Source organism: Geotrypetes seraphini, chromosome 7 (assembly GCF_902459505.1).
Source record: "Geotrypetes seraphini chromosome 7, aGeoSer1.1, whole genome shotgun sequence".
NCBI lineage: Eukaryota > Metazoa > Chordata > Amphibia > Gymnophiona > Dermophiidae > Geotrypetes > Geotrypetes seraphini.
Genome location: NC_047090.1, coordinates 153,825,461 through 153,842,991, shown reverse-complemented (window position 1 = coordinate 153,842,991; position 17,531 = coordinate 153,825,461). Strand labels below are relative to the sequence as shown.

At 44.6% G+C, this 17,531-nt stretch overlaps 1 protein-coding gene across 5 annotated transcripts in view; it reads left to right on the top strand.

The window, feature by feature from the left end:
- Window positions 1-17,531, top strand: part of CEP170B (centrosomal protein 170B) — a 162,640-nt gene that overhangs the window by 14,418 nt on the left and 130,691 nt on the right. The gene's annotated exons all lie outside the window — the stretch shown is intronic.

Below are 17,531 nucleotides of genomic sequence, written 5' to 3'. Positions count from 1 at the left end.
TGACTCCCTCTCAGTCTCTCCAGTTCATAGGAGCAACTCTGGACACTATCAATCTGAGAGCCTACCTTCCACAACCACGTCAGGCCTCCCTTCTTCAGATTTCTCAACAAGTCTTCCAACTTTCAACTGTTCCAGCACGAAAGATGATGGTTCTGCTCGGTCACATGGCTTCTACAGTTCATGTGATTCCTTTTGCCAGACTTCACCTTCGTATTCCTCAATGGACACTGGCATCCCAATGGCAGCAATCCGTGGATCGACAAACTCGACTGATTTCCATAACTCCTTCATTGCGGAAGTCTCTCCGTTGGTGGATGCTCTCTTTCAATCTTTCAAGAGGCTTGCTGTTCCACCCTCTTCCTCATCAGAAAGTCCTCACAACCGACTCGTCAACGTACGCATGGGGAACTCATGTGGACGGTCTTCGCACTCAGGGTCTATGGACTCAAGCAGACCGTCGGTGTCATATCAATCTGTAGGAACTCAGAGCGATATTCTATGCTCTCAAAGCTTTTCAACATTTCCTTCACGACATGGTGATTCTTGTTCGTACCGACAACCAAGTATCCATGTATTATGTCAACAAACAGGGAGGGACGGGATCTCATTCCCTATGTCAAGAAGCTCTGAGATTGTGGCATTGGGCAATTCTTCACAACCTCTACCTCAGGGCTGTTTACATTCAGGGTCAACACAATTGTTTGGCGGACAAACTGAGTCGTCTTCTACAACCTCACGAATGGACGCTCAATTCTCCTACTCTTCACCAAATCTTTGCTCGTTGGGGAACTCCGCAGATAGATCTGTTTGCATCACCTCTCAACTTCAAGCTGCCTCAATTTTGCTCCCGCATTTACACTCCTCAACGTCTCGAAGCGGATGCGTTTCTACTGGATTGGAGGAATCAGTTCCTTTATGCCTTTCCTCCGTTTCCTCTGATTCTCAAGACTCTAGTCAAACTGAAGTCAGAACATGCCACCATGATTCTGATAGCTCCTCGGTGGCCCAGGCAACCTTGGTTCTCCCTACTACTTCAACTCAGCACCAGGGAGCCTCTACTTCTGCCAATCTTTCCTTCTCTACTCACGCAGAGTCAAGGATCTTTGCTTCATCCCAATCTGCAGTCTCTACACTTAACAGCTTGGTACCTTTCTGCATAACAGACTTTCCTCAATTTTCTCAGTCTGTTCAAGATATCTTACTTGCTTCCAGAAAGCCATCGACTAGACAATGTTATGACCAGAAGTGGACAAGATTTTCTACTTGGTGTTCTACGTGTCACTTGCAACCTATATCGTCCTCTTTATCATCAGTTTTGGACTACTTGTTTCATTTGTCCCAATCTGGACTTCAAACTACATCTATTCGAGTCCATCTTAGTGCTATAGCTGCTTTTCATCAGCCTCTGGATGGAAAACTTTTTTCTGCACATCCTATGGTTTCTCGCTTTATGAAAGGACTTCTAAATCTCCATCCACCGCTTAAACCACCTCCTGTGGTTTGGGATCTCAATGTTGTTTTAGCTCAACTTATGAAACCTCCTTTTGAACCGCTTGACAAAGCTCACCTCAAGTTTCTCACTTGGAAAGCTGTGTTCCTGATCGCCCTCACATCTGCTCGACGAGTCAGTGAGTTACAAGCTTTGGTTGCAGATCCACCTTTCACAGTTTTTCACCATGATAAGGTGGTCCTACGTACTCATCCTAAATTCTTACCTAAAGTTGTTTCAGAATTTCACATCAATCAGTCTATTGTTCTTCCTGTATTTTTTCCAAAGCCTCATTCTCATCCAGGAGAGGCGGCTCTTCATACTTTGGACTGTAAACGTGCTTTGGCTTTCTACCTCCAACGCACTCAACTTCACAGAACATCTCCTCAACTTTTCATCTCATTTGATCCGAACAAGTTGGGACGTCCTATATCGAAACGCACAATCTCCAACTGCATGGCTGTTTGAATTTCTTTCTGCTACGCTCAGGCTGGTCTTCCTCTGCAAGGTCGAGTGACGGGCCACAAAGTTAGAGCTATGGCGGCATCTGTAGCTTTCCTCCGATCAACTCATATTGAGGAAATCTGCAAGGCTGCCACTTGGTCCTCGGTTCATACTTTCACCTCTCATTATTGTCTGGATACCTTATCCAGGAGGGATGGCCATTTTGGCCAATCTGTTTTGCAAAATCTTTTTTCGTAAATTGCCAACTTCCCTCCATCCCTTTTTACTTAGCTTGGAGGTCACCCATGTGTGGGAATATGCTGCCTGCTTGTCCTGGGATAAAGCACAGTTACTTACCGTAACAGTTGTTATCCAGGGACAGCAGGCAGATATTCCCACAACCCTCCCACCTCCCCTGGTTGGCTTCTTGACTAGGTATCTGAACTGAGGATCCTCTCAGGAGATGCGCCCCCTAGTTCGGGCGGGAAGGCACGCGCGCATGCACGGTGCAGTCCTCGAAAGATCGAGATCTTCAAGCAAGTTTGCTTTCGAGGCTGTCCGCTGCGGGGCTCCGTCGGTGACGTCACCCATGTGTGGGAATATCTGCCTGCTGTCCCTGGATAACAACTGTTACGGTAAGTAACTGTGCTTTCTTGTACTTGTTTGACCCCTACTATCTCATTTTTATTTTTATCTGAGGTAGCTTTAACTATAGTCAATTCTGATTGCATTTGAGTCCATTTTTGTTCCTGCTTATCAACTTTCATTTCTAGTGCTTTAAGTTGTGGATTCAATGAATTTCCCAATTTGACTACTAAGTCCCAGAGAGACTCCATTGTGATTTCAGTGGGTTTTTCAACCAAAAAGAAGGGAGTCTCACCTGCCATATTTGTAGGAATCAAGTCTTGTTGTATCTCCCTTTCCTTTGATGTTCCAGCCGCAGTATCTCTCTCCAGACTTAAAAAGTCTTTTGATAGATCCATTACATCGCTCGAAGATGAACCAGCCTCCTGGGCTACCGGCACTTCCTCTATGGACGTGCCTTGTGCCTGCGGCGAGCTAGTATGCTGCAGTTGGGGGGGAGTATCTCTTACTTCCGGGCTCAGCGTAATCTCTAGCCCCTGGATTCTAGCGGCGTCACCCCGTACCGTCAAGTCCTGCGGGCGATTCCCCGAAGTTGCCGGCTCCCTCTGAAGCCGCGTCAAGAGGCGCTCAATAGTGAGAGGAGGAGGAATTACAGAATGCCGCGAGGCTCCGGCGGCACTTCTCCCTCTCCTCTTAGGCATGAGGAAACCTTCAGAACAAGCTGAACAGCCAGAAAAGGTAAATTGTAAAATCTACCGAACGCTCAGGAGACGCTCCGAAATTCAACCACTCGTGGCCATCTTGGATCCACTCTGTTCCAGTTATCACATAATTTAACAATTATTTAATTTTTGATTTACCCTCGGATATCTTCTTTTCTCCAATTTTATAAATATTTAAAAGCTCACTTTTTAAACTAAGCTGTTCATTTGTCTGCCTTTAGAATGTTGATGACAACTGCCCGTCTATGGCAACTGTTATACATTAACCCCTCCTTTTATAAAACTGCAGCGCGGTTTTTAGCGCCAGCCGTGGCGATTACAGCTCCGATGCTCATAGAATTCCTATAAGCGTCGGAGCTGTTACTGCTGCAGCCGGTGCTAAAAACTGCGCTAAAGTTTTGTAAAAGGGGGGAGGGGGTAAGAGCTGACGGGGTCCACGTGTATGTCTATTTATTTCAGTACGTTTATTTTGTTTTATTGTGTATGTATAATTGTAATCTGTCCAGAGCTATAGGATGGTGCAGCAATCATTTTTTCCAATAGCTAAATAAACAAACTATGAAATGATATTAAACCCATTGAAGTGTGAGGCTGTCTAGTTTCCTTGGGGTAACCCAACTTCATCCCAAGAACCATGTTTGGAGAATCTGAGATCCCTTTGAGAGAATCTTATCTTCTCCCTTAGGGATTTTTCTAGATTGCTCACTTGTGCCTCTCACGTTTCAACAGTGGTTAAAATTATCGTTCTATGTGCTCGGGATGATTCCATCACTTAGACCCTTCCTTGATAATGACGTTTTAAAGGTTATATGCCATGCTCTTGCTTTAAACCGTCTTGATTACTGTAATTCCCTTTTTAGTGGGTGACCCGCTTTACATTCTGAAGCGACTCCCAACTTTTGTAAAGTACTGTGGTGAAACTCCTATATAACGCTAAATGTGCTGACCATGTATCTCCTCTACTATTTGTGCAAGACTGGCTTATTCCCCTTATTGCTCCTCCTTTGCATTTATCTCAGGCAAACTTTCTCACAGTTCCTCTCTGACTGTGCTAGTGTGGGCAACTTGTGGCCTATAAGAGTTTGAGAAGTATACATAGAAAATGTTAACCAGAGGTTTTTGGTGATTTTAAATACCATATGTCACTTAGTGGGAATGATGAGAGGGAGAGGTGGGAGGTGGGTGTGGAGTTCTGTTCCAAGTGGTGGTGTTTGGGTAGGACCCTTACCTAGAACAATCTTCCTGCTCCGCAGCTGGGCTTTTATGGCTGGCTGCTCTGGCTCTCTGGTTCATTTGTTCTGGAAGGAGGATTTGGTTGGGGGTTCTAAATGGTATGAAGAACATAGGTTTTTTTTACTGTTTGATGTACTGTATACTCTTACCTGTTTCTGTGGCCTTGAATTTTCAATAAATAAAAGATTTAACATAAATACCATATGTCACAAACATATAATTATATGGGAAGAACAGATGCTGGACCTACAAGTGGGAGTGGGAGGATGGTAGAGTAAGATGGGAAGGGAGACAAAACTATTTTTACAGTAACTCTTAAGCAACCAGAAACTTCAGTTATCCGGCATCCACCAATCCCCATAGGTGCCGGATAGCTGAGAGTCTGCTGTATTTTAGAAGGTCTTGCATCAAATCCAGGAACTGTCAACAAAAAATGTATCTGAATTCAAGGAATATTTGGGAAAGTACATTAGCTCTCTAAGGGAGAGGAAAGAATAGTAAATGGCACAGTTAGGCAGACTAGATAGGCCATAAGGTCTTTATCTACCTTCATTTTTCTCTGTTTCGCTATTTATATGCCAAGTCAAAATGTCCAAAGGGTTAAGGTGAAAGAGGCTGAGGTGCTTGAGTTGGCCAAAACCTGCAAACTCCAGAAGCTTACAAGTACATCAGGACTGAGCATCTGATAAAAGTGCTTGCCGTAAGAACTCATTAGCTGTTTGAGCAGTCCTTTGTTTTTTTATCTGTAGGCTATCGGCTGAAATTAAATGTAGTCCGTAGACATGGTCACATTGTAAAACCCGAGATTGAACACTACCTTAATGCTAAAATATTTCTGTAGAACACTATTCTTTTTAGTATGAAAGCTTTTGCGAATGTTTCTCCCATCCTCCAGTGCAGATGGTTAGTGAAGTTATTGGTCATTCGATAAGTGTCTTTGGAGAAGGTTCAATGATGTGTCAGACAGACATGTTTGGTGATGACTAATCAGAGTGTGGCTCTCTCTTCTCTAATAAAGTGAATACAGTAAGATATGTGGCCCTTATTCAGTAAAGATTTGTTTCTATTGTTACAGTGGTCTTATTGTATCCCTGGTCTTACTGTTTAAAGGGTATTTTATTGAGCTTTACCCATGAGTAAAGCTTTTTTGACACATGGAAAAGGCCTTTCATAAAATTTGAACCAAGCACACACATGTGCCTAGTTTTAAGTGATCTGCATGTAGGCATTTTGTGGGTATAGTTTGGTAAGCAGAGGTAGAGGAGTGATATACATATAATTTATAAAATTCATGTGCACACTCGTAGAGTATCCATGTACATTTAGACCATCTTCAGAGTATGTGGAGATGTGCGAGTTGGCATTTGTTACATAAGTTAGTCCCGGGTAGAGAATGACATGGGGACAAATTTTCCCCCGTTCCCGCGGGAACTTATTTTCTTTTCCTGTCCCTGCCCCATTCTTGCAAGCTCCGTCCTCATTTGCACAAGCCTCAAACACTTTAAAATCTCATAAATAGCAACGTTCTAGAGCTCAGATTGTGATGTCATAATGCCTCATTCCACCAATGCCTAAGCTCCGTCCTCAACTGCACAAGTCTCAAACACTTTAAAATCATAAGTGTTCAAGGCTTGTGCGGTTAATGCAGAGCTGACAGGGATAGTGACAAAAACTCGCGGGGACAGGGACAAATTTGTTCCCGTGTGTTCTGCCACTTATTTCTGTCAAATGGGATGATCAGTGACACTCAGAAAAGCACACAGACAATATAAAGCATAAACAATAACACTTTATTATACATATATAAGAATTAAATATAAAATAGCATCACCTTGACCCCATATAACGACCATCTTCACAATTGGGAATCCGTGCAATAGATATATGGGTGGACCAAAGGACTGTCCCTTTAGACGTGGATTCTCCCTCCAGACGTCATGGATTCTCAGGTTAGAGGCAAGTCCCGTCTTTTATATTGGGTGAAAAGCTGGAAAAGCTGCTGGGTTCTTAGTAAAGCATAAACAGCTGGTCTTGATCTTTTGTTCTCTGTTTTGACAACACCTAGGTCAAGGAGGTCAAGATAGCAGATACTTGTTTGGTTTCCCTGTCCTTTTGATGTTACCCAGGAGGTGTTTGCAGAGATCGGTGTCCCTTTGATGCTATCGGGCGACACGCAGGCAAAAGGAAGTCAGAGAAGCAGACTTTGATGTTATGCAGGAGGTGTTACAGAGACTGGTTTACCATCTGTCTTTACTGTCCTTTGAAGATCAAGGAGGTCAGGATGTCAGATAAACAGACTTTACTGTCCTTTTGGGGTTATCAAGTTAACACTCAGGACAAGGAGGTCAGATAAGCAGACTTTCAGATAAGCAGACTTGAGGATACATGTCAGTAATATGCTGAAGCATAACAGTAATATGCTGAGTTCATTTACCCCCGGGCCCTAGGTATAACACCGTGTCATTCTCTAGTCCTGGGTGCCTGTTCTATGAAGGCACATGACCACCTATCTTAATCCTTTGTCTTTTTCTTGGGTGCTGACTCCCAAGGTTTACCCCTAGTATCAAGTAACTACGACTTGGATTATTCTTCCCATTGTGCATCACCTTGCATTAGCCCTTATTAAATTTCATCCGCATTTCGATGACCAGCCTTCGGTTTCCTAAGGTCTTCTGCAATTTTTCACAGTCCTCACGTTTTAACAACTTTGAATAGTTTTGTGTCATCTGCAAATTTAGTCTCTTCACTCATTGCTCCGATTTCCAGATCATTTATAAATACAGGGTGAGCCAAAAGTAGATATACAGTATTTATTCTTTATTTCTTTTTCTTGTACAAGTACTGAATAGGTATAATACACAATGATAATCAAGTAAAAGTGAAACAATGCAACTGATGTTATTAGTGGCACTTGTACAAGAAAAAGAAATAATGAATAAATATGGAATTGCAGATGGCAAACACTGGACAGCTGCTACTGTGGACGCGGCCTGTTTGGATCATGGCCTCAGCATATGTTGTTTTTGTGCCTATGCCCCTGTTCTCTGGCTCCTGCTGCTGTTGAGTCTCCTGCTGCCTTCCAGCTCCTCGGACAGTGGCTTAGAAGGAGGGTTTGCTCTGGTTCCGGCCTTGTGGTTTGTGACGTGCGGCTTAGGAGGGTTTGCTCTGGTTCCGGCCTTGTGAAATTCCAAATGCTGGAGCAGGGAGGAGAGGGAGAGAAGAAATGGGGGGGGGGGGGGGTGAGAGGGCATCGTTTCCCTCCCCCCCAAAGAATCTGCAGAGGTAGGATTGCAAATTTTTCTTGGGTGGTTTGGTCCCATCGTTCCCAGATGATTCATCGTGGCCATTCGTTTCATGCGGTGATTCAATGCTGAAACGGCCGTGATGAATCATCTTAGACCCAAATAAATACTGTATACCTACTTTTGGCCCACTCTGTATGTCAAATAGCACCAGTCCCAGTACAGATCCCTGCGGCACTCCACTGTTCGCGCTCCTGCATTGAGAAAAATGGCCATTTAACCTTTTCCATTAACCAGCTTCTAATCCAGAACATTGCCTCCTAGTCCATGACTTTTTAATTTTCTCAGGAATCTCTCTTGGGGGACTTTGTCAAAAGCTTTCTGAAATTCTAGATACACTACATCAGCTCACCTTTATCCACACGTGTAGAAGCCAGAGACAACAGTTGGTTTTTTTTTTTCTTTTTATGCCGTGCTTTGTAAAGAGTTTTTACGCCCTTGCATATTTTTCACAGTCTGCTGGCTAAAAATACAATTCAGATTGTATTAAAGCTAGGAGTTTGTTCTATTTGTCTACAAAACATATGCTATACTCTTGGTGTGAAAGAACAGCTATAGAAATATTCAAAAGATAATTCAGATTAAGAAACCAAAAAGTTTTCATTGTCTGTCCTCACATCCTGTAACTCAGTACTTTGTGGAAGCCCCTTTTATAGCAATAGCAGTAATGAGTTATTTAGGATAAATGTCTAGCAACTTTCCACAGTAGGATGGTGTGTTTGTTGCCCATTAGAGAATGACACGGGGACATATTTGTCCCCGTGCCCGCAGGAACTCAATTTCCCTGGCCTGTCCCCATGAATTTTGTCCCTGTCCCTGTCCCATTCCTGTAAGCTCTGCCTTAACTGCACAAGCCTCGAACACTTATGATTTTTAAAGTGTTTGAGGCTTGTGCAGAAGAGGACAGAACTTGCAGGAATGGGGCAGGGGCAGGAAAAGAACTCGCTGGAATGGGAAAATGAGTTCTACGTGGACAGGGAAAACTTTGTCCCTGTGTCATTCTCTATTGGCCATTCTCCTTGGCAGAATAACTCAAGGTGTTTTCAGGTTGGCTGGCAATAGCCTGTGGACTGCAGTCTTCAAACGTTGCCACAGATTTTCTATTGGATTCAGGTCGCCTTGAACTTTCAGTTCTTCTATTCCATTGCTGATTTTGCTTTGTATTTATTTATTTAAGTATTTATATACCACGTTTAACCTAAGTGGTTTTACATTCGGGTACTCAAGCATTTTTTCCTATCTATCCAGGTGGGCTCACACTCTACCTAATGAGCCTGGGGCAGTGGGAAATTAAGTGACTTGCCCAGGGTCACAAGGAGCAGGGTGGGATTTGAACCCACAACCTTGGGGTGCGGAGGCTGTAGCTCTAACCACTGCGCCACATACTCTTGGGATCGTTGTTCTGTTGTGAGGTGAATCTTCTCCCTACGCCCAGCTTTGTGGCAGCCTGGAACAAGGTTTCCTCCAGGACCTGCCAGTATTTTGCACCATAAATGACAATCCACAAATACTGGCTCTCATTAAAAGGTAGAAAATATCCACAATGTTATTCAAAATATTCCACCTAATTGACAATTTAAATCGGCATCCTTATGTGTAATATCCTCAGTAAGCAATCGTGAGTCTTTTATAACCTCAGTAGTATAGCCTACATCTTCATAGGATTAGCTTTTCCATAGTCTCTCTTTCTTTCTACATGTACTCAAGTTTTTTGGGTTTTTTTCCCCCAAAACAGTTTATTAAACGATAAAGTCCAAACAAACAGAGCAGGTGATACATTTTCAGTATACAGTATACAGAAAAAACCCAAGAAACCAGCCGAACAGGCGGAAACCGGTAGAGTCCGGGTTGGGTTCTTATACCCAGACTCGGCCAAGCCTCACCCAACAGGAGAAGCCTCCCCAACCCTCCCCCCTACCATCCCTCCACCCCTTAACCCACTGGCAACACAGGTACCACTGGCTTCCGGTTGAGAACTTGGCTTTTAATCAGAGGGGGTAGAGTGTCCAAATAAGGCACCCAAATGGACAAGAAAAGCTTACTATGATGATGAGAAAACCGAGCTGACGGATTCCCAGACCATTAGAAGATGGAATTTATTGCGCCAATACCAAATTGTGGGTGGGGAGTCCTGGAGCCAATGATTTAGAATACATTTCGTACCCACTATATAGCCCTTGTGGAGAAGTAAAGAATCGCCAGCAGAGAGCCCACCCTTAGCCAAAAAGAGGATCCCCCCACCTGAGAAGGAAGCGCCAGGGTCTGCAAATAACAAACCTCAAGCCAAAAGGCAGCAATGACTGCACAAGACCAAAAATCATGCGCCAGAGAATTATCAACCCGGTGGCATTTCAAACACGTAGAGGTGGAGGCACACCTGAAATGAAAGGCCTACTTCTGGGAAATATAGCCCCCAATGAAGGACCCAAAATTGACATTCCTGGAGCTCAGCGCTTTGCACCATCTACTCAAGTTTATTACTTATTTATAATATAGTAATTCAAAATGACTTATCTGCGCTCTAAATCATTGTAAGGATCACCTCTCCCAACTTGACCATGTTTCACTATATCTTCCTCAGGGTCGAGGTTCCTTACTGGTTTTAAATTTTTTCTTCAGTCAGCGTTTTAGCTAGTGTTAACATCGCTTTACAGAGGCTTCATTATATTATAAATAAGTAATAAAATTGAGTAAATATAGAAAAAAGAGACTATGGAAAAGCTAAATGGGATCCCATGAAGATGTCATAGAAACATAGAAACATAGAAATAGACAGCAGATAAGGGCCACGGCCCATCTAGTCTGCCCACCCTAATGACCCTCCCCTACCTTTCTCTGTGAAAAGATCCCACGTGACGATCCATTTGGCCTTAAAATCAGGCACACTGCTGGCCTCAATCACCTGCAGTGGAAGACTATTCCAGCGATCAACCACCCTTTCAGTGAAAAATAATTTCCTGGTGTCACCGTGCAGTTTCCCGCCCCTGATTTTCCACAGATGCCCTCTTGTTGCCGTGGGACCCTTGAAAAAGAAGATATCTTCTTCCACCTCGATGTGGCCCGTGAGATACTTGAACGTCTCGATCATGTCTCCCCTCTCTCTGCGTTCCTCGAGTGAGTATAGCTGTAATTTATCTAGCCGTTCCTCGTACGGGAGATCCTTGAGTCCCGAGACCATCTGGGTGGCCATTCTCTGGACCGACTCGAGTCTCAGCACATCTTTGCGGTAATGCGGCCTCCAGAATTGTACACAGTATTCCAGATGGGGTCTCACCATGGATCTATACAATGGCATAATGACTTCAGGCTTACGGCTGACGAAACTCCTGCATATGCAACCTATGATTTGTCTAGCCTACTGAGGCTCCATTACACATAAGGATGCTGATTTAAGTTGTCAATTAGGTGGAATATTTTGAATAACATTGTGAGTATTTTGCACCATGCATCTTTCCCTCTATCCTCACAAGATTGTCTCCTTGGCTGCAACACATTCCCACAGAATAATGCTGCCACCTTTCTACTTTACTGGAGGGGTGGTGCTAGCAAGATGAGGTGCTGTTTGTTTTACATCACACATCACTGAGCATTGAGACCACAATGTTCTACTTTGGTCTCATATCTATTCTTTAAGTGCGTCTTTACAGATGATATGTAGCACATTTTGCAAGGATTGATTCATAAGTCATGGCAACTATTTTTTTTTCTCTCGAAAATGCGCCAACACTGGAAATCTAATTTATACATTTGAAAGTCTGCGACATGTTCTTCTTAATGTTGCCACCAGATGAGAGATGAGTGCAGTGGTCACTGGTAGGGGAGAAGCAAAAAAACCATGATATTTGAAATCATTGTTTTATTAACAAACAAGTAATAAATGTTAGTTGTTTCACTAAACCAAGCACACAATCACCTTGAGAGTGAGTATGTTAAACTGTTAACATCCTCCAAAGCGTTGTCTTGTAGGATTATGGCATTGTATAACAGTGTGATTTTCATTAGAAGTGACTTCTTTCTTAACTGCTGACTAGAGAATGACACGGTGACAAAATTCATCATTGTTCCCGTCCCCGCGGATAATCGTGGGAAATAATCCCCTGTCATTTTCTAGTATCTATTTCAGCCTCAGTCCTTCTACACCAGCATTATTCAAAGCAAAGCTTGCGGGTCAGTGGTTATGGCCATCCATACTCTGATTCTTATGGGAGCCAAGGAGCCAAGGATAATGAAGCCATTGTAACATCACTGATGTGATTGGCTCTTAGGCACTGGTGGAATGAGGCATTATGACATCACAATATCTGCTCTGGATACCAGAGACTGTCATTCTGTAGTGTCGGTTTCAACCTCAGTCCTTCTACACCAGCATTCTTCAGAGCAAAGCTTGCGGGTCAGTGGTTGTGGCCATTCATACTCTGATTCTTCCCTCTTTCCTTAAAGAATGACATAAAGATGGTTTCCCGCGGTTATCCGCGGGGACGGGAACGATGATGAATTTTGTCACCATGTCATTCTCTACTGCTGACCTCTACAGGCCATGTTTGTGGAATGACCTTGAACTTGTTAAGTAATCAACATTTTCTTTATTCTCATTCAAAGACATCTCTAATTCATTTAAAGTCATCTATGGGCTCGCATTGTTCTTCCTCCAGAACTTTCCTACTGACTTTGGAGGGACAACAGTACCTTGGTAGTTTCAAATTGTCCTCTCTACAGACCTGACAGTGCCTCAAGGGATATTCAGACATCCTGAGGCTTTCTTATGGACGCACCCTCCCATCAGTATCTCTGAATAACTTTTTATGATATTTAGATCTTTGCTTCAAATTCTTTTCATGCAGTAAACAGCTATGGAATTTTTGAACACAAGTGGCTTCTGTGTAACTTATTATGGATCTTTTAAAAGCACTTCTATGACACAGGGTGTTAAGACTTAAGACATTTTGGTTTCTGGTTTCTTTCAGGTTGAAAGTGTTGGGTTGATAAGAAAAACAAATTCCTTCTTGAATACATTTCAAATTATGTTGTTTAGACAGCATAGGGAATCGTTTACTAACGGTGTGTAAATGCTGATGGCATGTGCTGTCTGCACAAGTCCCATTCTGATTTCATGGCCCTTCAGTAGATAAGCAAAATGGAAACCCAATTAGTCCACTGTAATGTGCTAAAACCCAGTGGCGTACCAAAGGGGGGCGGGGGGGGGGGGGCGGTGCACCCCGGGTGCCAGCCCTAAGGGGGTGCTCCCGGCCTTGCCATTCAGTCCCCCCCCCACCCCCGAAGGACCGCTCGCCCCACTGACCTTCCTGCACCACCTATGAAGCAGCCGCAGCAGGATCGCGAAGTCAGCGTCAGCGATCCCTGCGCTGCTTAGGCGCTGCTTCCTGCGCCGTGATCCCGCCCCTCCTCTGATGTCAGAGGAGGGGCGGGACCGTGGCGCAGGAAGCAGCGCAGGGATCGCTGACGCTGACTTCGCGATCCTGCTGCGGCTGCTTCATAGGTGGTGCGGGGAGGCCAGGGGAGCGAGCGGTCCTTCGGGGTGGGTCGGGGCATCAGGCCTTCAGGGTGGGGCGGGTGGGCAGGTAGGCAGGCTTTCAAGGGGAGGGGGTGACAGGCAGGCAGGCAGGCCTTCAAGGGGGGACAGGCCTTCGGGGGGAGTGCAGACCTTCAAGGGGTGCAGGCCTTCAGGGGGGGTGCAGGCCTTCGGGGGGGGGGGTGCAGGCCTTCGGGGGGGTGTAAGCCTTTTGGGGGGTGCAGACCTTCAAGGGGGTGCAGGCCTTCAAGGGGGGGGACAGGCCTTCAAGGGGGGAAAGGCAGGCAGGCCTTCAAGGGGGGGACAGGCCTTCAAGGGGGGGACAGGCCTTCGGGGGGGTGCAGACCTTCAAGGGAGTGCAGGCCTTCAAGAGGGGGTGCAGGCCTTCAAGGGGGGGTGCAGGCCTTCAAGGGGGAGACAGGCCTTCAAGGGGGGAAAGGCAGGCAGGCAGGCCTTCAAGGGGGGACAGGCCTACAAGGGGGTGGGACAGGCCTTCAAGGGGGGACAGGCCTTCGGGGGGGTGCAGACCTTCAAGACAGTGCAGGCCTTCGGGGGGGTGCAGGCCTTCAAGGGGGTGCAGGCCTTCAAGGGGGGACAGGCCTTCAAGGGGGGGAAAGGCAGGCAGGCAGGCCTTCAAGGGGGGACAGGCCTACAAGGGGTGGGAGAAGCTACAAGGGGGTGGGACAGGCCTTCAAGTGGGGGACAGGCCTTCGGGGGGGTGCAGGCCTTCAGGGGGTGCAGACCTTCAAGGGGGGGACAGGCAGGCAGGCCTTCAAGGGGGGGACAGGCCTACAAGGGGATGGGACAGGCCTTCAAGGGGGGACAGGCAGACCTTTAAGGGGGGACAGGCCTTTGGGGGGGGACCATGATTTAGAAGTACACGGAGGGAAGGGGGTGTTCAAAGAGACGTGCATATGCCAAACTTTGGGGGGGGGAAGAAATAATGAGTCTGAAAATAGAGGAGAGGGAGAGAGATGATGGACCATGGGATTTAGGGAGGGAAGGAACAGAAAGGGAGAGAAATTGGACACAAGGGATGGTGTGGAGGAGGGATAGAGATACTGGATAGGAGGGTAATTAGGAAAAGAAAGGGAGAGATGGTGGACTCTGGGGTGGTGGGGAAGGAGGGAGAGATGCCGGATGAAAGGGTATTTAAGAAAAGGTGGATCTGTGGAGGGAGATGAAAAAAAGGAAAGATACCAGACTTCCTGGGAAGGGAAATGGAAAGGGAGGACAGAGTTGGCAGATGGATGGTTAGCATGCAGAAAGAAGGAGACCCTGGCAAGCAAGTTATCAGAAGAAAACCAGAGCCTTGGACCAACAAGATTTGAAATATAACCAGACAACAAAAGGTAGAAAAATTAATTTTATTTTCTGTTTTGTGATTATAATATGTCAGATTTGAAATGTGTATCCTGCCAGAGCTGGTGTTGGACTGCAAACGTGAGCTAGGATTTAACAGAGAGAGGAAAAGTCCTTTTTGTTTCTTTATTTTATTTACACCACAGCGCCAGTGTGGTTAGGAGAAGCCAAAGGGGGTGAAAAAGCTATAAAACCCACCAGGAGTTTTGAAAAAAATCACCCAACTGGGCAGGAAAATCGAATTGAAAAACCAATTCAATAGGCCAGGGGTGTCCAATGTCGGTCCTCGAGGGCCGCAATCCAGTCGGGTTTTCAGGATTTCCCCAATGAATATGCATGAGATCTGTGTGCATGCACTGCTTTCAATGCATATTCATTGGGGAAATCCTGAAAACCCGACTGGATTGCGGCCCTCGAGGACCGACATTGGACACCCCTGCAATAGGCTGAATCGAATCAAAAAATTTTTTCCTGAATCTGGCAGCATTAGTTTGCACTACTGTCTTAGACTTTAGGACCTGGGATTGGGGAGAGATGGCATCCTCAGTACTTTATAATGCAAGTGAAACGAGGATTTGGTCAGACTTTTGAAGGGTCTGCAGAAAAAAAATATTGTATAGGCCGGGGACATGAGACAGCAGGAAATGGGAACTTTTCTTCCTTCTATTTTTGTGAATGGAAAGGCTGAGGATGTCAGAGTTCAGTTAAAATATGTGCTTTATAAGAAAATATAATAATGTGTTTTATAAAGTTTATAGCATAGCTGGCCTACCCAATGAGGTGTTCCTAGTGGTGATGGTGGCAGCGTGTCAATGTGTTGAGAGGAAGAGGTGGTCTGGGAAATTCTGCTGAGCAAACTCCGGGCCCATTTCCACCCCCCAGTTAGTCCACTCCACTCAACTGGTTCACACACTGAGTGGGTCTTTGGGTGTTGTTTTGGGATCTCTTCCAGTGGTTTATCCTTAGCATTGACCTACAGAATATGTTTGTAACAGCGCTGCTTGTGTGGCATTAGGCTATGTAGTGATCGAAAGAAAAAAACAGACCTTTGCACATTTTTGCACTATATGGTGGGTGTATGAGGAGATTCACATTTCCTGCACAGCTAAGTCCATGTGAAGTTACCTTGTGCTGTATTTGACATCTAGCAAGGTCTCTGTTTGAAACGAAAGATCTAAACTTAAAAATGAAGTGGCCAGAGGTTATGGTAAAAGCAGATAGTGTAGCTGGTTTTAAGAAAGATTTGGACAAATTCCTGGAGGAAAAGTCCATAATCTGTTATTAAGACATGAGGGAAGTGTCTGCTTGCCCTGGATCGGTAGCATGGAATGTTGCTACTCTTTGGGTTTTGACCAGGTATTAGTATCCTGGATTGGCTACCATGAGAATGGGCTACTGGGCATGATGGACCATTGGTCTGACCCAGTTAGGCTATTCTTATGTTATGTTCTCATCTGTAGGGGCCTTTGTTTTCACTTCTTATTTTAATGTATTTTTTTTCTGGGAACTTATCAGTGTTTTTTATAATGGGAACAAAAATGGAAGAGAATTAATGTGTGTGGAATGGGGAGGTAACTAATTTCTTCAGCTAAATAATTCAATCCACTTCAAACAGACATAGGAGAACTCACGCACCATTCACACACCCTCCAACCAAAAACGTCAAAAGAAAAAAACTGTTTGACAACCTCCTAGCCATTCGAGCTGCAACACTCGACCCCCAACTCTACAACCAATTGACATCGACCACAGACTGCAAAACCTTCAAAAAGAAATAAAAACCTTTCTATTCAAAAAACACATAAAACCGAACTAACACAATCAGAACTGTCCCAAGCATCACCTGCAACTACTCCATATGTACTTCTGATGTCATGACAATTCAGACATAATTTATGTTATGTTATGTTTGGAATATAAGAAAATTTTCACTGCCTGTTTCTATTCTGACCATTTATTCTGTTTCATGGTCATTACAAAAAATATTTTTTTACATAGGGGGGTGTCAAAAAATGATGGGCCCCGGGTGCCACATACCCTAGGTACGCCACTGCTAAAACCAAAAAGGAAACCTCGGAACTGATGTTTGTGATGCAAGGATTTATTGAATCAACATACAGATGCACATATGTATGTAATCAGTAGAATCCACATTGACTTGGAAAGTACGGACCCAACACGGGCTGTGTTTTGACTAAAACCGTCTTCCTCAGGGGTCCTAAGGTATGAAGGTTAAAGTAAGGCAAATGTGGAAGCTAGCAAAATTTGCTGGAAATTCTGTTTGAAGGACATCTTATGGCAACTTTAGCATGATCTGATAGTCAATGACCCCAGACGTCTATCTTATATCTTTTGTTCTCCCCCCCTTTTTTCACATGCCTTATTCCAGCGGCCTAACAGCAGAAGGCTGCTCTGGTGGCACATGCTAAATTTTGACTGCCCTGATGCCCACTTTTTGCCCTTGTTTGGGTAAGGAAGTGGCATGTAACACATTTAAGTCTGTGAGGACTCGCTCTTCTTTCAGGATATCATACCGTTTGTTTGTACATAAATTCTGTTCCTTGTGCTTTAAGCATTTTAAATGTGTGCCTGTATTCTGGATAGCATATTTTGTAAAGACATGTTCTGGCATGCTTTATAGCTATGCTCCCCTAAGTTAATTGGAGTTTAACCCTTTCAGGACCAAGGGACATATTTGTCCCATAACTTTAAAATCCTATAAATTTTGATTGGGATAGTCTACAGTTCTAAATTTGATATGTACGGATTCCATATGATACTGCCTTTATGTAAACAAACTGGTTCCGACATTCATTCATTAGCGTCGTTGCCAGATTGACGAGAAGATTCACTTGCCACACTGT